Source organism: Mytilus galloprovincialis, chromosome 14 (assembly GCF_965363235.1).
Source record: "Mytilus galloprovincialis chromosome 14, xbMytGall1.hap1.1, whole genome shotgun sequence".
Lineage (NCBI taxonomy): Eukaryota > Metazoa > Mollusca > Bivalvia > Mytilida > Mytilidae > Mytilus > Mytilus galloprovincialis.
Window position 1 is genome coordinate 7,219,620 of NC_134851.1, and position 16,931 is coordinate 7,236,550.

The window sequence follows — 16,931 nt, forward strand, 5'->3', positions numbered from 1 at the left end:
GCACGTCTTAGCGTTATTGAAAAGCATTTTTACCCAACTCCTGAATTTTTCCCCAAACCCAAATTTTAATAAGCAAAAATCGATCCATTCCCATTCCACCCTATCAAATGCTTTTTGTTGATCTAAAAATAATATCGCACCCTCCTCATCTTCTAATTCACAAAAATCTATACCATCTTGTAATAATCTATTGCCTTGAAAAATGTTGCGCCCTTTGACAAACCCTTTTTTGATCGAAATCAATTATTTGCGGTAATACATGTTTTAACCTTTCCGCGAGTACTTTGGAAATAATTTTATAGTCCGTGTTCAAGAGCGTTATAGGACGCCAATTTTTTATATCTTCTCTCTCCCCAGACTTAAACATAAGCGTTATCATACCTCTGTATTGAGATTCACAGAGCAAATTGTTGTCAAAAATTTCCTTAATAACCGCCCTGAAGTCGTCACTTATCAAATACCAATACGTTTTGTAAAATTCTTTCACAATTCCGTCTTCCCCAGGAGATTTTTCAAGTTTCAAAATTTTAACGGCCTTACTTATTTCATCTAAAGATATTTCCATTTCACATATTTTTTAATTTTTCTCACTTACAGATGGGTGCAATCCTAACCTGTACAGCAAGTTAACTTGATAACCAGTCATTTGGACTGGTCAAAGTTAACCTGTGACCAAATTTAGGACTGCTCTGACTAGTCCTAGGACCAAAATCTAGTTAACTTGAAAAGCGGACTTGGTCCTAGGACTGTTTTTATGCCTGCCAAAAAGTTAACTTCGAAACAGGTCCGCTATTGATATAAGTTAACTTCGAACCAGTCCTGCCGTAAAGTTAACATAAGTTAACTTCGAAACCAGTCCTGCCATAAAGTTAACATAAGTTAACTTCGAGACCAGTCCTGCCACAAAGTTAACTTTTTGCTTTGACAAATCCGATCGAAACCAGACGTGTTCCCATGTTAACTTTTGACTGGTCTGCTCAACACTTAGTTAACTTTTGATTTTTTGATTTTTTCCTGCTAAAATGTAAATTATAAATTTTATAGTCGACGCCCGGCGAATAATCTTCAATAATTGAAGGAACGCAAGAAACTTAAAGAAGAGAAGAAGAACTTGTAACCAGGACCGCTCTACATCGATTTTTTAAAAATATTTTTTAATATCGTTGTTTCGTAGTATAAACATCGAAAATAAAGTAAAACTAATACTTCCGTTATATAAACAGGATTTAATACAAATATTTGAAAATAAAGTTCGCATAAAACGTTGCTTGAAACACAAATTTATCTGTGATCAAATTAAAAAACGATCTTGGTTACAATGATAACGGGCACTGAATATATATTCCAATACTTATCAAATTCAACCATATTTGCACTTTATTTATATGTATATCTATGAAAGGACGTATTTTACAGGAAAGCATCATTTTAACACATGACTACAAATTTTTGTTCGCATAAATTTAGGGTGCCAGCATGTCCTCCTTTTATTCAAAATATTGATGCATAAAAAAATTTAGTTACGTTTTGATACCTCATGCTGACTTGTACAACAAAATTATTTGACCGCACTAACCAAAACTGACCATGTGTGCACTTTTATTTATAAATCTATATACCTGCATAGTAAATCAGCCATATTTTTTTTTAATTTTTGTTCGCATAAATTTAGGGTACCAGCATGTCCTCCTTTTATTCAAAATTTTGATACGTAACAAAATTTCAGTAGTTTTGATACCTCATACTGACTTGTCCAGCAAAATTATTTGACTGCATCAACTTAAACTGACCATATGTGCACTTTAATTTGTAAATCTATATACCAGCATAGTAAATCAGCCATATTTTTTATGCCAGGATTCAATGTATAATACAATGGACAGCAATATTGCAATACAATAACAACAAATTTTTGTTCGCATAAATTAAGGGTGACAGGATGTCCTCCTTTAATTCAAAATATTGATACGTAACAAAATTTCAGTAGTTTTGATACCTCACATTGACTTGTACAACAAAATTATTTGACTGAATCAATTAAAACTGACCATATGTGCATGCACTTTAATTTGTAAATCTGTATACCAGCATAGTAAATCAGCAATATTTTATGCCAGGATTCAATGTATAATACAATGGACAGCAATATTGCAATACAATAACAACAAATTTGTGTTCACATAAATTTAGGGTGCCAGCATGTCCTCCTTTAATTCAAAATATTGATACGTAACAAAATTTCAGTAGTTTTGATACCTCATATTGACTTGTACAACAAAATTATTTGACCGCATCAACTAAAACTGAGCATATGTACACTTTAATTTGTAAAGTTATATACCTGTATAGTAAATCAACCATATTTGTTATGTCAGGATTCAATGTACAATACAATCATGACAATGGACAGCAAGCAATATTGCAATACAATAACAACAAATTTGTGTTTGAATACATTTAGGGTGCTAGAATGTCCTCCTTTTATTCAAAATATTGATACGTATCAAAATTACAGTGTTTTGATACCTCATGCTGACTTGTACAACAAAATATTTTGAGCGCTTCCACCAAAACTGACCATATGTGCACTTAAACTTGTAAATCTATATACCATATATACCCGCATAGTAATTCAGACATATTTTTTATGTCAGGATTCAATGTATAATACAATGGATTGCAATACAATAACCAGCCAGCTGATAACAACAAATTTTTGTTTCGCATAAATTTAGGGTGCTAGCATGTCCTCCTTATATTCAAAATATTGATACGTAACAAAATTTCAATAGTTTTGATACTTCATGCTGACTTGTACAACAAAATGATTTGACCGCATTGACCAAAACTGACCATATGTGCACTTTAATTTGTAAATTTATATACCATGTATACCCGCATAGTAAATAAGCCATATTTTTGATGCCAGGATTCAATGTATAATACAATGGACAGTAATATTGCAATATAATAACAACAAATTTGTGTTCGCATTAATTTTGGATGTCAGCATGTCCTCCTTTTATTCAAAATATTGATACGTAACAAAATTTCAGTAGATTTGATACCTCATGCTGACTTATACAACAAAATTATTTGACTGCATCGACCAAAAACTGACCTGCATATGTGCACTTTAATTTAAAAATCTATATATATCCACATAGTAAATCAATCATATTTTTGATGTCTGGATTCAATGTATAAAATAAATGACCGCTGTTGGGATGGCGCCTAATTATGTCTGCTCCTGGCACTCCTGTGAACATGTTAGTAGGACGGCAAATGTAAGCAATAAGAAAAACAATTAATGCAATTTTTTTCCCGCATACATTGAGAATGTCAGCGTTTCATCTCTGTATTCATAATATTGAACAGTCACTAGGGTGTGTAAAACGAAACTATTAGGCCGCATCATCCAAGTACATGTCTACCAACACTGACATGTCTGAATTAATTTGTGATTTTTAATAAAAAATGTATTTGAGGTTCTCTTCTGGTAATAGTATACTGTTAATCTATTATGTCGGTTGATTGATTTTGTTTGTAGTTAAACGTCAAGTGACAACTATTTCATACATGTGCACAAATCTCTCGACAAATCTGACGAATTTGACGAGATTGTTGGTAGTTTTACCACATCGTACATATCCGGACACTGTACAACTGTACAATTTACGTTAGGATATTCTGCGGAAAAAGAATAGTAAATCCAATCCAAATAAGTAGAATAACAATGAAATATCCATGCATGTATAAATGCGTAAAGTTAAAATTTTGAAGGAACAGGTAAATAACGGGGAACGAAGTAACGTCGACAAAGATGTTGATATCCCATGAAATACGAATGTTGTTCCGATGCGTTGGATAACCCTAATTTCTATCCGCTTTCTAATTAAAAAAATATGATAGCTCTATGTAATTGACTAATGTTTATAAGAATATATAAAAAGAAAAAAAGAAAGAATTGTGTTGTTATTAATAATGTCTAGTAGAGTATAGCGAGTAAAGAAATTTGCTATCAGAGGCCTTCTTGGGAAGAACAATGCGAATGTTGTTTATACATATTTTAATAAAGCTCAAGTCTGATATGAAAAGTAGTAAAAACGATAACATTTCATAAGCAGACATGTCCCCAGGTCTGGTCAATAGCAGACTTGTCCACAGGTCTGGTCAGAAGCAGACCTGTCCACAGGTCTGGTCAGAAGCAGACCTGTCCACAGGTCTGGTCAGGAGCAGACCTGTCCACAGGTCTGGTCTGGGGCAGACCTGTCATCAGGACTGGTCAAAAGCAGACTTGTCCACAGGTCTGGACTGGAACAGACCCGTCGATAGGTCTGCAGCAGTCATAAAAAAGCGGACCGTAGGTCTGGTCCACCGTAGACGAAGTTAACTTGCTGGTCTGCTTAAAAATTCTCAAGTTAACTTAAAAAGCAGTCAGCAAGTTAACTCTAAGTTAACTTTTGTCAAGGTTAGGACCGCACCCATCTGTAGTTTATGATCTATATTTTGTAATAGATTTTCTGCAGCATCCCTATCCCAACCCTCGGATGTAAATAATTGTTTATAAAAAGACACTTGTTCTTCTACAATAGATTCTATATCGTCCTTATACCTTCCGTCTGAACCTTTTATTCTAGTCCATAATTTTTCAGCACCCCTCTTTTTTTCGAGTTTAAAGAAGTACCCTGTTGATTTTTCGCCTTTCTCGTACCAGTTAACCTTAGACCTAATTCTGACTGCCTCGGCTTTTTGGGCATAATAATCTTTAATTTTTTCTTTCCAATTATTTAATTCGTTTTCATTATTGATAGGATGGGTTCCCGTAATATTATCTAACCTTTTTTCCCACTCCCTTATTTGTTTTCTGTTATGTTTAATTGCTTTGCAACTTCTATAGTTATACTTTTTATCTTTATCTTAGTTTCCTCCCACCATTCTAGATTATTTTCGAAATGATTTTTTTTTAATTTCCAGTTCCCCCAAAAGCTTTCGAACGTATTTCTAAATAAATCCGATTGAATAACTGATGAGTTCATTTTCCACGTTCTGGGACCTCGTTCTGGTTCATTCGTTTTTATTTTCATGAACACACCATCATGGTCACTGAACGGAAAATAAACTAGTTTTACCTGTTGTGATTTATATTGAAGCTGACTACCCGGCAAAAAGTATATTGTTTTTATTTAGGGTATCGCTTTCTCCACACGTCTATTAACTCATTATGCTCAACAAAAGTTTTTAATTCATGTGATCCTATGTCGTCTCGTAAAGGCACTGGTTTTCGATCTAATTTTTTAATAAGAGCACAATTAAAATCTCCAAGAACGATATTTCTATTATTGTTATCAATAAGTATGTCTTTTTCAAAAAAATGATTTTCTGTCACCCGCCAGATTAGGAGCATAACTATTGTAAATAAAAATCCCGTTATTACCTGGGGTTTTAACATGCACAGAAATTGTTCTACCAATACTATCCCGTCCGGTTTCAGTAATTTCAAATTTAAATTTTTCAGAAAAAAGAATAGCTACCCCTTTTGAATTACTTGATCCATGATTCCAAAAACTCTCCCCCTTCTATTCATTTTTCCATTTCGTTTCAACATCGCTAGAGCTATGTGTTTCTTGTAAGCATATTACATCAATGTTTTTCTTTTTACACCAATAAAAAACGGCATTCCGTTTTTTATTGTCTACCATACCATTGACATTTAAACTAACAATAGATATAGACATAATACAAAGTTATATAGTGAAACAATGCTTTCTTTTGTTCATTCATTTTACGCGCTATATAATATATATATACAAAAATATTTATACACAAATATATGAATAGAAAGTCTCAACAAATACAATCGTAATATTCTTTTCTTAGATATGACACCGTCACAGTTGACTGGGGTGAGCATACAACCGTAGCCGTTATTTCAACTATAATTAAGTAAACCACTTTATTCATTTTTCCAACTTGTGATCTAGGCCGAAACCCACATGGGTTACTAAAAATAATCATGGAAATTTTGTTGTCTTCGATCAAAACGGAAAATAAACATGTTGTATACTTTCCTTTTTCATGTTTTTGACAACACATTTGCAGTTTCATCGTGTAGTTAACGTTAGTGAACATACACAAGTTACAACAATTCATTGAAATATTAATCAATTTTACATTATAGGGTCGTAGTTCATGACATAGCCCACGTGTGTCCATGTAAATAAAGATAAGCATAGGAATTTTACAAACTGTTTAAAAATAGCATTGATTTGAAAAATGTTGACAAACTTGAATTATACAGATGCATTATAGCAATTTAGATTTTGGCTACAATAGAAAAATCATGTACTATATATATTGTGAATAGGTAGTTAGTATGATTTGGGCATCTTGGTAACTTGCTTCTCGCTTGAGCCTGGAGTGGAACTTGAACTTCGATTACGTTTTTTACTCGGGTTTTCATATTCACCTTCACACTTTGGATTTATAAAGTCCTCAAAAATATTTTCCATCAATTCTATACCGGATTTGCTGATATGAACCCCACTTGGGTCATTCAAGTCAAACAGTGCACGGAACGGTGTTTTGTTTGGAGCAAATTCGTCCCATAGATCAATATATTTTAGCACTTGACTTTTTACACAAAGTTTTTGTGTAAAGCTATTGACAGACCTCGCTGCTGTATTTAATGCTTGTATAGAGCTGCCCTTACCTCTTCTGGGTAGAATGCTACAGATACCAATGCGTGCATTTGGGTATTTGGTTTTTAGTGTATCTATGCATGTCGTAAGGTTTGCTGTTATTTGCTCGGTGTCACTTCTGTGCTTACTGGTGTCATTTGTCCCTAATGATAAAATCACATTAGCAACATAGTCAGAATTTACTATATTGTCAGATTGACAAACAAGCTTATCAATTTGATCAAGGGTGGTGCCTGATACCGCTATATTATTAATACTTGGGTCCTCAATTCTAATGCGACTGCAATTTGATGCACCAAATATTACTGTTTGAGAGGTTGGGAGGGTAGCGTTTTTTTGTTCAAACACAGTTTCAGTTGTTTTGTTTAATTCAACAATTAATTCTTCTGAGTTGTTATCCTCGGTAAACGAGTCGTTTTTATTGGCGTCTCTGCCTTCCTGAATGTCCTGTACATAGTCGCCATACATTTCTTGGTCATCAGTCTGACAATCACTTTGTATATGACCTTCTTTCCCGCACCGATAACATAGTTTTTCGGAGTGGGGACAATCTTTTATTGTGTGTGTGGTACTATTACATCTATAGTATTTGCGTGCCGCTTGATTTTGACGGGAGGGTTTGTTTGTTCATCGATAAGAAGGATGATCTGTTCTCGTACAGTACGGACACTCTGTCCTGTTATTGTCTGCGAACATCCTGACACTAAATCTCCCGAATTTGGTTGCGTTTGGAATAATTGGGATACAGTTTGTTAATTGCACATAGCGTGTGCCGGTCTCGATATTTGTATCTTTAATTAGACCTCTGCGGAGGGACCCCTGCACAACATCACCAAATTTTGAAAGATGGCCACATATTGTTACGTCACTCATTTCACAAGGGGCATCTTTAATAGTCACATTAGTAACTTGCTGTTCTACGTCTACCATTCTGATGTAACGGTTTTTCAAGTTTATCCCTCGAGTGAGTAATGTATGTTATGTGTTCTGATCGTGTACTGTAACTATACATTCTTTCTCCGTAATTTGTATGGTTTGTATTTCGTTTTGGTCTACCAGAGTTTTTTGTTCATTTAATACATCAGTATGTGTAATACCCTTGGTGAAACTAATACCGAAGTGAATAGATAAGTGTCGTTTGATTTGAGCTTTATGAGCGTCTACCGCCATTATGAAAACATGTAAACAACTCACTGGTTACTCACAAAAACACAATATATCTTCTCAAGTTATAAGGTTCCAGCAAATAAATCTATGAATTCTAGAGACAAAGTCATTACCACAATTATAATCCACAAATATCTGCCACAAGATGAGTAAATTAATGGAAATTCAATTTTTTACTCAGAGCTCTGAAAACCTGGACTTGGCACATCAAGGGCACATAACTCCTCCTAGTTATTCAACTTGTTTACATTGGATTTACTATTCTATTTTCCGCAGAATATTCTAACGAAAATTGTACCGTGTCGTGATACATATGGTGTGGTAAAACTATCAACAATCTCGTCAAATTCGGCAGATTTGTCGAGAGATTTGTCTTTGTCGATTTGATATATGGAAAGTCCCAAAATTATACTCAATGTGCAATTGAATTTAATACATTTGTAGTTGCAACTTGACGTTTAACTACAAACAAAATCAATCCACCGACATAACATAATAACAGTATATTATTCCAAAAAGAGAACCTCATATACTTTTTCTTATTAAAAGTACAAATGAATTCAGACATGTCAATGTTGGTACTTGGATGATGCGGCCTAATAGTTTTGTTCTACACACCATCCTGAATTACTATCTCTAGTGACTGTTCAATATTATGCTAACACAAATTTGTTGTTATTGTATTGCAATATTGCTGTTCATTGTATAATACCTAGAATCATTTTGTATCCCGATATAAAAAAAAAATATTTTATAAGTTTGTATTTACTGGAGTTTCGGGTTGCATTTTGTCTGTGATTAAAGATTAATGTCGTAGTTTTGTAATAAAAAAAGGTGGATAAACAGTGTCTCTGCCTCTTAAAAAGTGGAATTGCTGTCAGGGACTCTGGAGTTAAATGACAGATGTTGGTATCTCCGATTACTGCTTTTAGCACTGTTTGTTATGTGTTAGATCTGGAACCTCTTCAAAGAAATTTAGGACTAGCTATTGAAATCTTTGTGTGATCAACACGTTCTGCCTCGTGTAATCAGAACCGAAAAATTACGAATCCACATCAACATCAAAACTGCAAGTTGGTTTGAACTGATCATTTGGAGAAAATCTTCGAGCTGAGCATCTGCTCAAACCCAAACAAAAACATGGCATAACAAACAAAAAGAATCTGGAAATAACTTTCTGTAGTAAAAGTCGCGAGTTGATTATTGTTATCGAATCCACTACTTCTTATCAATTCTCTAGCTTAACCCATTTCTAGAAAAACAACTATCTGTTTTGTGATCTGACAATGAATCAATAGAATTTTATGAACATAATTTCGTATTTTGTCTTTTTTATTCTCTAATAGCTGGAAATGATTAGATCCACACGGTTCATATTTATATTTAACTTAATATAAGTTCAATTTAACTTAAATGTGTTGTTATCTCCCCTTTTTAGTACCAGATTTTACATTTGTAAATAATTATTTCATTCAATGTTTAATCATTACAAATAATTTATATTGATAAGATTTTAGTATTTATAATTCATTCAAAAAGAAATATAATTAGTCGATTGATTTTATTTTATCTTTTTTGGAAAGTAAAAAAAAACCCAACTAATTACCAACATTTAGAAACCTGTAATGTATACATATTTAGTATTTAGCAACCTAATGAACAAGGTCAAGAACAATCCAATCGAATCTATTCAATCCATTCAGTCACGTCTCAGTCATTACAGCTGAACGGACGTGTTGGGCCAGATCTCCTTTATCCGCTTTCTTCGATGACGGTTTACAGTTAGATGATCAACGACTTACTACTTAAGATGACAGAAACCAATCCAAGCCGTACAGTAGACGTAGTAGTTGGTGTAACCGCGTTAACATGCACTCTAAAACCATTATATCATTGGGAGTGTTATGCCGATTAACGTCCGAGGGCTGTATTCTAGTTGTTTGGTAATTGACCTTCATTTCACTGCCTTACAGCTTTGGTCTTGATAACGTTTTCTGTCATCTTTATAATTACGTTCACGACTCATCTACCAGAACTCCATCATCGAGGTTAGCGGGCTGCCAAGCTGACCAAACTGGCCCTGAAAGCAGCCGTTGTGAAGAATAACAGCAAAATATCAAACAAACCAAACCAAAACATCTCACAAAACCAAGATGGCGACCTCCAAAATAGCGACCACCACCTGTTCCTGACCGATGCCGGCAAAAAATAATTAAATGCCCACCAAACGCCTTCGGGCACCGAGCCGACCATGCGAGGGCTGTATAGCCAGTCAAGGTCGTTGAACACTTCCATTTGTTGTTGATGAACAAGGCAATGCCGTTTATATATCCCATTTGATTGCATTTACAACCCACATACAAAATGACTAAAAACAAGTTACATCTAAATGAAGTGTAAATTTCACAATAATACCAATTCATTAGACACCAGTGGATGATTAATAAGTTACAATGATTGGTCTAAACTGAGAAATTATATACAAATTTTGTGTAAACTGGTTTCCTTTCATTATGTTTTGATTATTTTAAAGTTTTTACATTTGGCATCCATCGTCAATCAGTTAATGAACTAGTATTATATGTGATACGCAATCTGAAACTCAAGCAGAATTCCTTTTGCTACAAATGTACAATATATAATTATGTCAATTTTGCAATGTATCATGAAAGCTGTTCATAGCCGTGATCGTCTAGTGGTTTGTACCGAAAGAAATAAATGTGACATTAACAGTGCCAAGTTCAAGTCTAGTACCCGGAATTATTTTTTTGTAATGTTTTTCTCTACCGAAATATTGTTTTTAATCCTAGAGGTATCTATATTTCATTTTTACTATCATGTTGCCAATTTTGTTTCTGGTTTAACCGTAAAAGAAGAAGTTTTACAGTCGTAGATTATCGCACCTTATTCACATAAGAGTGAGTTAAATGTTGATGTATATTTGGACCATTTATAATCAAACAACAACAAAACTATGTGATCAAAGTATAATATCATTATAATCATAAAACCAATAGTAAGCATTTACTATAATGAAAAGGGAAAAGCCGTGTACGTTAAAAGTGATAAGTGTAATGTGTACATGGACGTTTATTTTATCAAAGAATTATACCCATAAGTAATATTTACAATTCCTTGATTGTATAGTGTTTATATATTTTATTAAATAACAAAAAGACAGAAATACAGTTTATTGACATGCATAGACAGATATATGCAATAAGAGTGATATTTAAATAATAATTTATATCAGCACTCGTGGTCTAGTGGTATCATGCATAGACTACAGACTTTACTGTCGAAAATACGCGCGAGTTCGAACCCCTCATGAGACACTCGCTTTTAAGAGGATAACATATCGTAGGTTAAAAATTATGATATAAGTTATCTTAAATTAACATGGTGGACAGTGGATTCTTGAAAAATATTCCACTGTTAGAACAATAGACTGACGTCAGAGAAATGGGTTAATGTATTATCAACATCTAATGCCTAATTCTGACAACAAAATTAAGCCAACTACACAATGGTGGTCAATCCCTTAACAAAGAATCTCTAGGTTTCCTGCATTTTATAATCTACAGTGTGGGTCTGTCTAAGTAGTCAAAATCTCCCACAGACATGGCAGCATTTACAGCTCTAGAAACACGAGAAGAAAGTTTAGACTCAATCTCCTCTGTATACAATTGTGGGATTTCCCAAGCAAAATCATCATCGAGTTGATCAACCTGTTCAACAACAGGTTACAATACAGGTATATCAATCTCACTAAGTCCCAAATGCATCTGAAAACCATAATGCACGATCAAAAGAAGTATAATCAGCCATAGCAAAAACATCAGAAGGAGGTACATGTGCAAAATCATCCAAGTAGTCGAATCAAAGCATTTAACTGCATATATGTTAAAGTTAGCTTATAAAGGGTTATAACAGGCTCTTTTCGTTATTTATCTATTAAGTCTTTAAAAAACTGAGTCAATGTATCAATATACTTACTCGTTGTAGAGATGCCCATATTAACTCTCAACACTGCTATTTCCTCTGGAGGAAATCCTCAACTCTGTGAGATTTTGCAGCTTTACTGGTAGCTCTGGGCTTAGACTTCCATGAACAGGTTTTATGGTTTGTCACTTGTAAAAAAGCAGTTTTATAATCCTAATATGATTTTTGACTGTTTCAGAAGAGGGTTTCTGCAAAATAGGATTGGTTTTGCTATTAAATTCGTCATCTTTAATTTCATCAGCAACAAAGAGATGATGAAAATCATAGCCATCTTCCCCATTAGTTTCAACTTTATTTGTGTATCACCATACGAAAGCAATGTATCTTCATTTTCAAATTTAACCTTTCTAATACATTATGTACGGGAAAAACTTGTGCTAAATGTGAAGAGTACAAATGACCTGAAGATAACAAGAAAATTACCTGTTTTGTTAATGGTTAGTTTATAATTATGAACATATCAATGATAACTGAAGTCAACACAGGATTGCTGACTACTGGGCTAGTTATACTCTTGGGGAATAAAAACTCCACAAGCAGTAGCATCGACCCAGTGGTTGTAAATAAACTCATCATTAATACCAGGATTGATTTCGTTAAATAGAATACCACTGCTCAAAATTCATGAATCCGGTTTAGAAACTACTAGTTATCAAAGGTACTAGGCTTCTAATTTAGTACGCCGAGGAAACACACAAAACCAAGGGAAACACATCAACCATAAGTGGAAAACAACGAAATCACAAAAACACTGAAGTGCAACATAAAACAAACAACAATGAAACACACGCAAACGAACCATAAGATAACAACTGTTATTTTTTTTACTATTTTTTTTGGCGCCAAACCTCGTGCTATTATGATACTATTATATATATACCAAGAAAATGACAACATTAAATGACACGAATGCCGTACAGTAAATGCAAAAACATTCAAGACACATAAATACACAAACACACAATACAATATTGAATTTACACATGCTGAACACATAATGACAATGAACACGTAAAACAACATAAAACAGCACTCACACACAGAAAAACAGATCCACGAATTGTCCATCAAACGACTAAATCAAAACCATAAAAGTGACGTCACAGGTAAATATCTAAACATTGGATATAAATCAAGATTAGGTTTGGTATACATCCTTGACAAAGTAAAGGTAATTTGAAAAACTTTCTAACTTTCTGTTCCAAGGATACACAACACATTAACTATAGAAGAATAAGAAGTGAAATGATGTGTCCACTTTCCCCACAACACCAAGAAACATATTGACGAGTTATTAGGGAACAGGTGTTCATACACTACGATCAATATGATTAAGAATTCATCATTTAGATATGATAAAATAATACAAATGGTTATATATTTCTACATTAACATTTCCAGTGATTCAAAACATCTTTATCATGTTTATGAATGAAAACTATATATTATCATAAAAAAAAACGAACTACTGCTTAAGATAATTACGATTGGTTATGAAAGAAAAACAATCTTTCATCATGGTAACCTTATCAAACATAAAAAGTATTAGTTTGACACAATAGATGCACCATATTTCAACAGAGCGCACAAGATGAATAAAATATTACCAAAAAATGTGTACTACTGGTAGATGATTAAACACATGTTTCTACGAACATCAGTTTAATTTTTAGCGCCCCTGTTTATATACTAATAACCTCGTAGTATCTATAATTATTAATCAAAACATTAGCAGTAGTACTTAACTATTCATGTTTTCATTGGCTACTGTTACCATCAAAGCGGAAGCTGGTTTGTTGTAACTAAGAGGTTAGCCGTCATAATGAGTGTTTGAAATTTATAAATATTCGATGGGTGCATAAGCATCTAAAACAAAATAAAACATACATCAACAACTTCATTTTATCATATATTATCCGATGAATGTTCCAAGGTCATTTGCATTCTTTCTTGATCTAATACATGAGCATATAAAACACAATTTGTAGAAATGCAGTTCATATAAGAATTACCTTCATTCCAATATGTTGATAACGAAATGTTAAGTAATCTATATAAAACAACCAAAACAAATATACATGTGGGTATAATTGAATATTTCTGAAATTGAATAGTGTTGAATATCAGTTGGCTTACATTGTATTTGTCGTATTTACGTCCGTTTTATCCACCATTTTCACCAACAGAAAATACCTGTACCAAAGCTAGAATATTTCAGTTGTTATCCATTCGTCTGATGTGTTTGGGCTTTGGATTTTGCCATTTGATTAATTACTTTCCGTTTTGAATTTCCATCGTCGTCAACATGTAAGACAATAAATCAAAATGCTCAGATGTATTTATTAATTACCTATTTCATCTCCAATCTTATTTTAATCAATTTAAGAGTAACGACATAACTCAAAAAACATTCCTTCATTTGTGTATTCTAAATCTCTGATATAACATTGAGGAGTTATTGAACTTTATTATTTATAAACACGACAGGTGTATCATGCGCTCATAAAGCACATCGGAGTTTTGTATTTGTTTGACATATCATTTGTTGTGCATCATGTCTATGGCTTGACCAACGGTACAATTATTAAGATAACAATATTCTCTTTCACATGACAATATATATATAGGTCCATATTAGAGGGACAAAATATATCAGATGGACAGCCAAACTCATAAATCGAAAATAAACTGACAATGCCATGGTTCAAAACGAAAATGTTGCAAATTTGTTTTAAACAATTAAAATATAAACGAAAATATCGATACATTTCAAGAAAATATACTCCCTAGAATTAAGAGATAACTGTATTGTATTTGAAGCTTTAAGGACGTCCATCGGTAGTTTTACTGTCGCAAATTTAGTTTACCTGGCGACGCGTAGCGGAGACAGGTAAACGGGTATTTGCGACAGTAAAACTACCGATGGACGTCCGAAAAGCGTCAAATACAATACAGTTATCTCTTTTCTAATGCAAAACAAGTTCATAATTAAATTTCAATCATTATTTCAGTGTAAAATCTTCATTAAAGAAAATTCCGCGAAAAATTGTGATCTTCTTTGGTCCCTACACTAGGTGACGTCATAGGTATGCTTCCGGCGTCAAACATAAACACTGGGCGTTTTCTGGCTTCTGTGCCGCTTCAGAATGAATCAAAATTTGATAAAAAGAAAATTTTAAGGTGCAACATGTGAGTTTTTTTGCTTATTATTGTAGAAATTACATGTCAATACATTCAGCAATTCAAAATGTCGGCTTCCTTAGTTACAGACAAGGAGATAGAGAATTTTACGCTAACTGTCATCCAATCAGAACCATTGATACAAAATAATTGCATTAGAAAGTGTCCTTCTTTATAACAGAAATCAAGAAGATATTTTAACTATTTTATATTATTTAACAGTATTATCAAACCTATTGTGATAAGTTTAATTCTTGCGGTAATTATAAAAAATAGTAACTATTATGAAAATGTTTCTTGCTGAATAATTTCTAAGGAAATAAACAGAGGACAACCTTAAAACATCTTTTGTTTAACAATACTAGAAAATGAAAGTGACTTATTTCATTAACTGAAAAGATTAAACTATTTTTTTTAAATTGAAAGAAGATTTATGGTTCACCGCAAAAATAAAAGAAATGCTAGTTATTTTAAGTTTACAATCGGCCTACTCTTGAAACGGACTGTATGCGTAATAATTCAGAAGAAAAGGCAATAACAACGAATCTGAAAATTATTACCAACATTTTTTACAGGATGCTAGTACAATATTTTCTTGAGTCCTATTGTAAATGCCTTAATAGGTTGGTTTTGTAAACTGTTTTAGGAATATCATTGTAAATACAATATGTTTTGTATAAAGTAACATTTTTGGAATATTATAATAGTAAATACCATATATATTATATAAAGTAACAACCGATTTATCACTCAAAACTGCCTAACAATATTTATTTGTAGTCAATTTTACTTTCTTTTCTGTTACCACTCAATCCCCCTGTTGTTATCCAATTCTAATTCACTAACCCGCTTTAATGCTTATGGTTCTTCTCAATTACTGCAGTTTTATGGCATATGTCTAAAGATGTTTACTCAATTTCTCGTCTATTGGTTATCATGTGTCAGATACTATTGAATTTTAGTAGAGCAATATATGTATGTTAATCATGATGTATCAGTTAGATTTCGAACGTTGTTTTTTTTTATTTTTACATAGTGTATTCTTGACAACCACAATTTGTGCTAGACAGAATTAAAATATATGAAAACAAAGAGCAAATAATGTTATCGATCAATAATATTTGAAATTATTTTTTAAGGAAGGAGATACTGCGCTTCATATCGCGTCCAGAGAAAACGAACGTCAGACAGTCAAATTTTTGTTAGATAAAGAGTGTGATCCCCATATACTAAATAAAAAAGTAAGTTCAAGTGACATTACATCTTTGTTATGGATAATATATTGAAGTCTTGGTTTAATTTCTATATTACAAAATAAACCTCACAATGCTTTGTCAACTTTAATTCACCTATGCCCTTTCCTTACGGTTTGACAATTACATGTTGGAGAACAAACATATCACAACCACAACCATTACTCTGTGTGAAAGAAAATAACAATGCTTATTGTGTGTACGTCCGAAAAGCTTTAATCGCATTCCCGTTATAAGAGAGCTCCAAACTAAACATTTGAATGACATGGATGTATACATAAGAAACATTAAAAGCTTAACGACAAACAGGCCATGGAGGATCATCTGTGTCTGAAGGAGTTGTAACCATTGTTCGTCGTGTAGTTAATTTCTGAACGAAGGAAGGTTTGAGGTAGGGTTATTACTTTTTTCAACTGTGCATATCCAATGATACTGCTGTATTACCATTTCTAAAATGTCAGTCAGTAGTGTTCTATTTAAAAGAACATCAACAATAATGTTATTCTATTTATTTGCTTTTTAATTATTGTTTGTAAAATATTGGAATTAATTGACCGTAAGCAGTAGTTTTAAGCAATTTCTCAGGGAAAAAAATATAACATTTACTTGATACTGTTTTGGGGGTAAT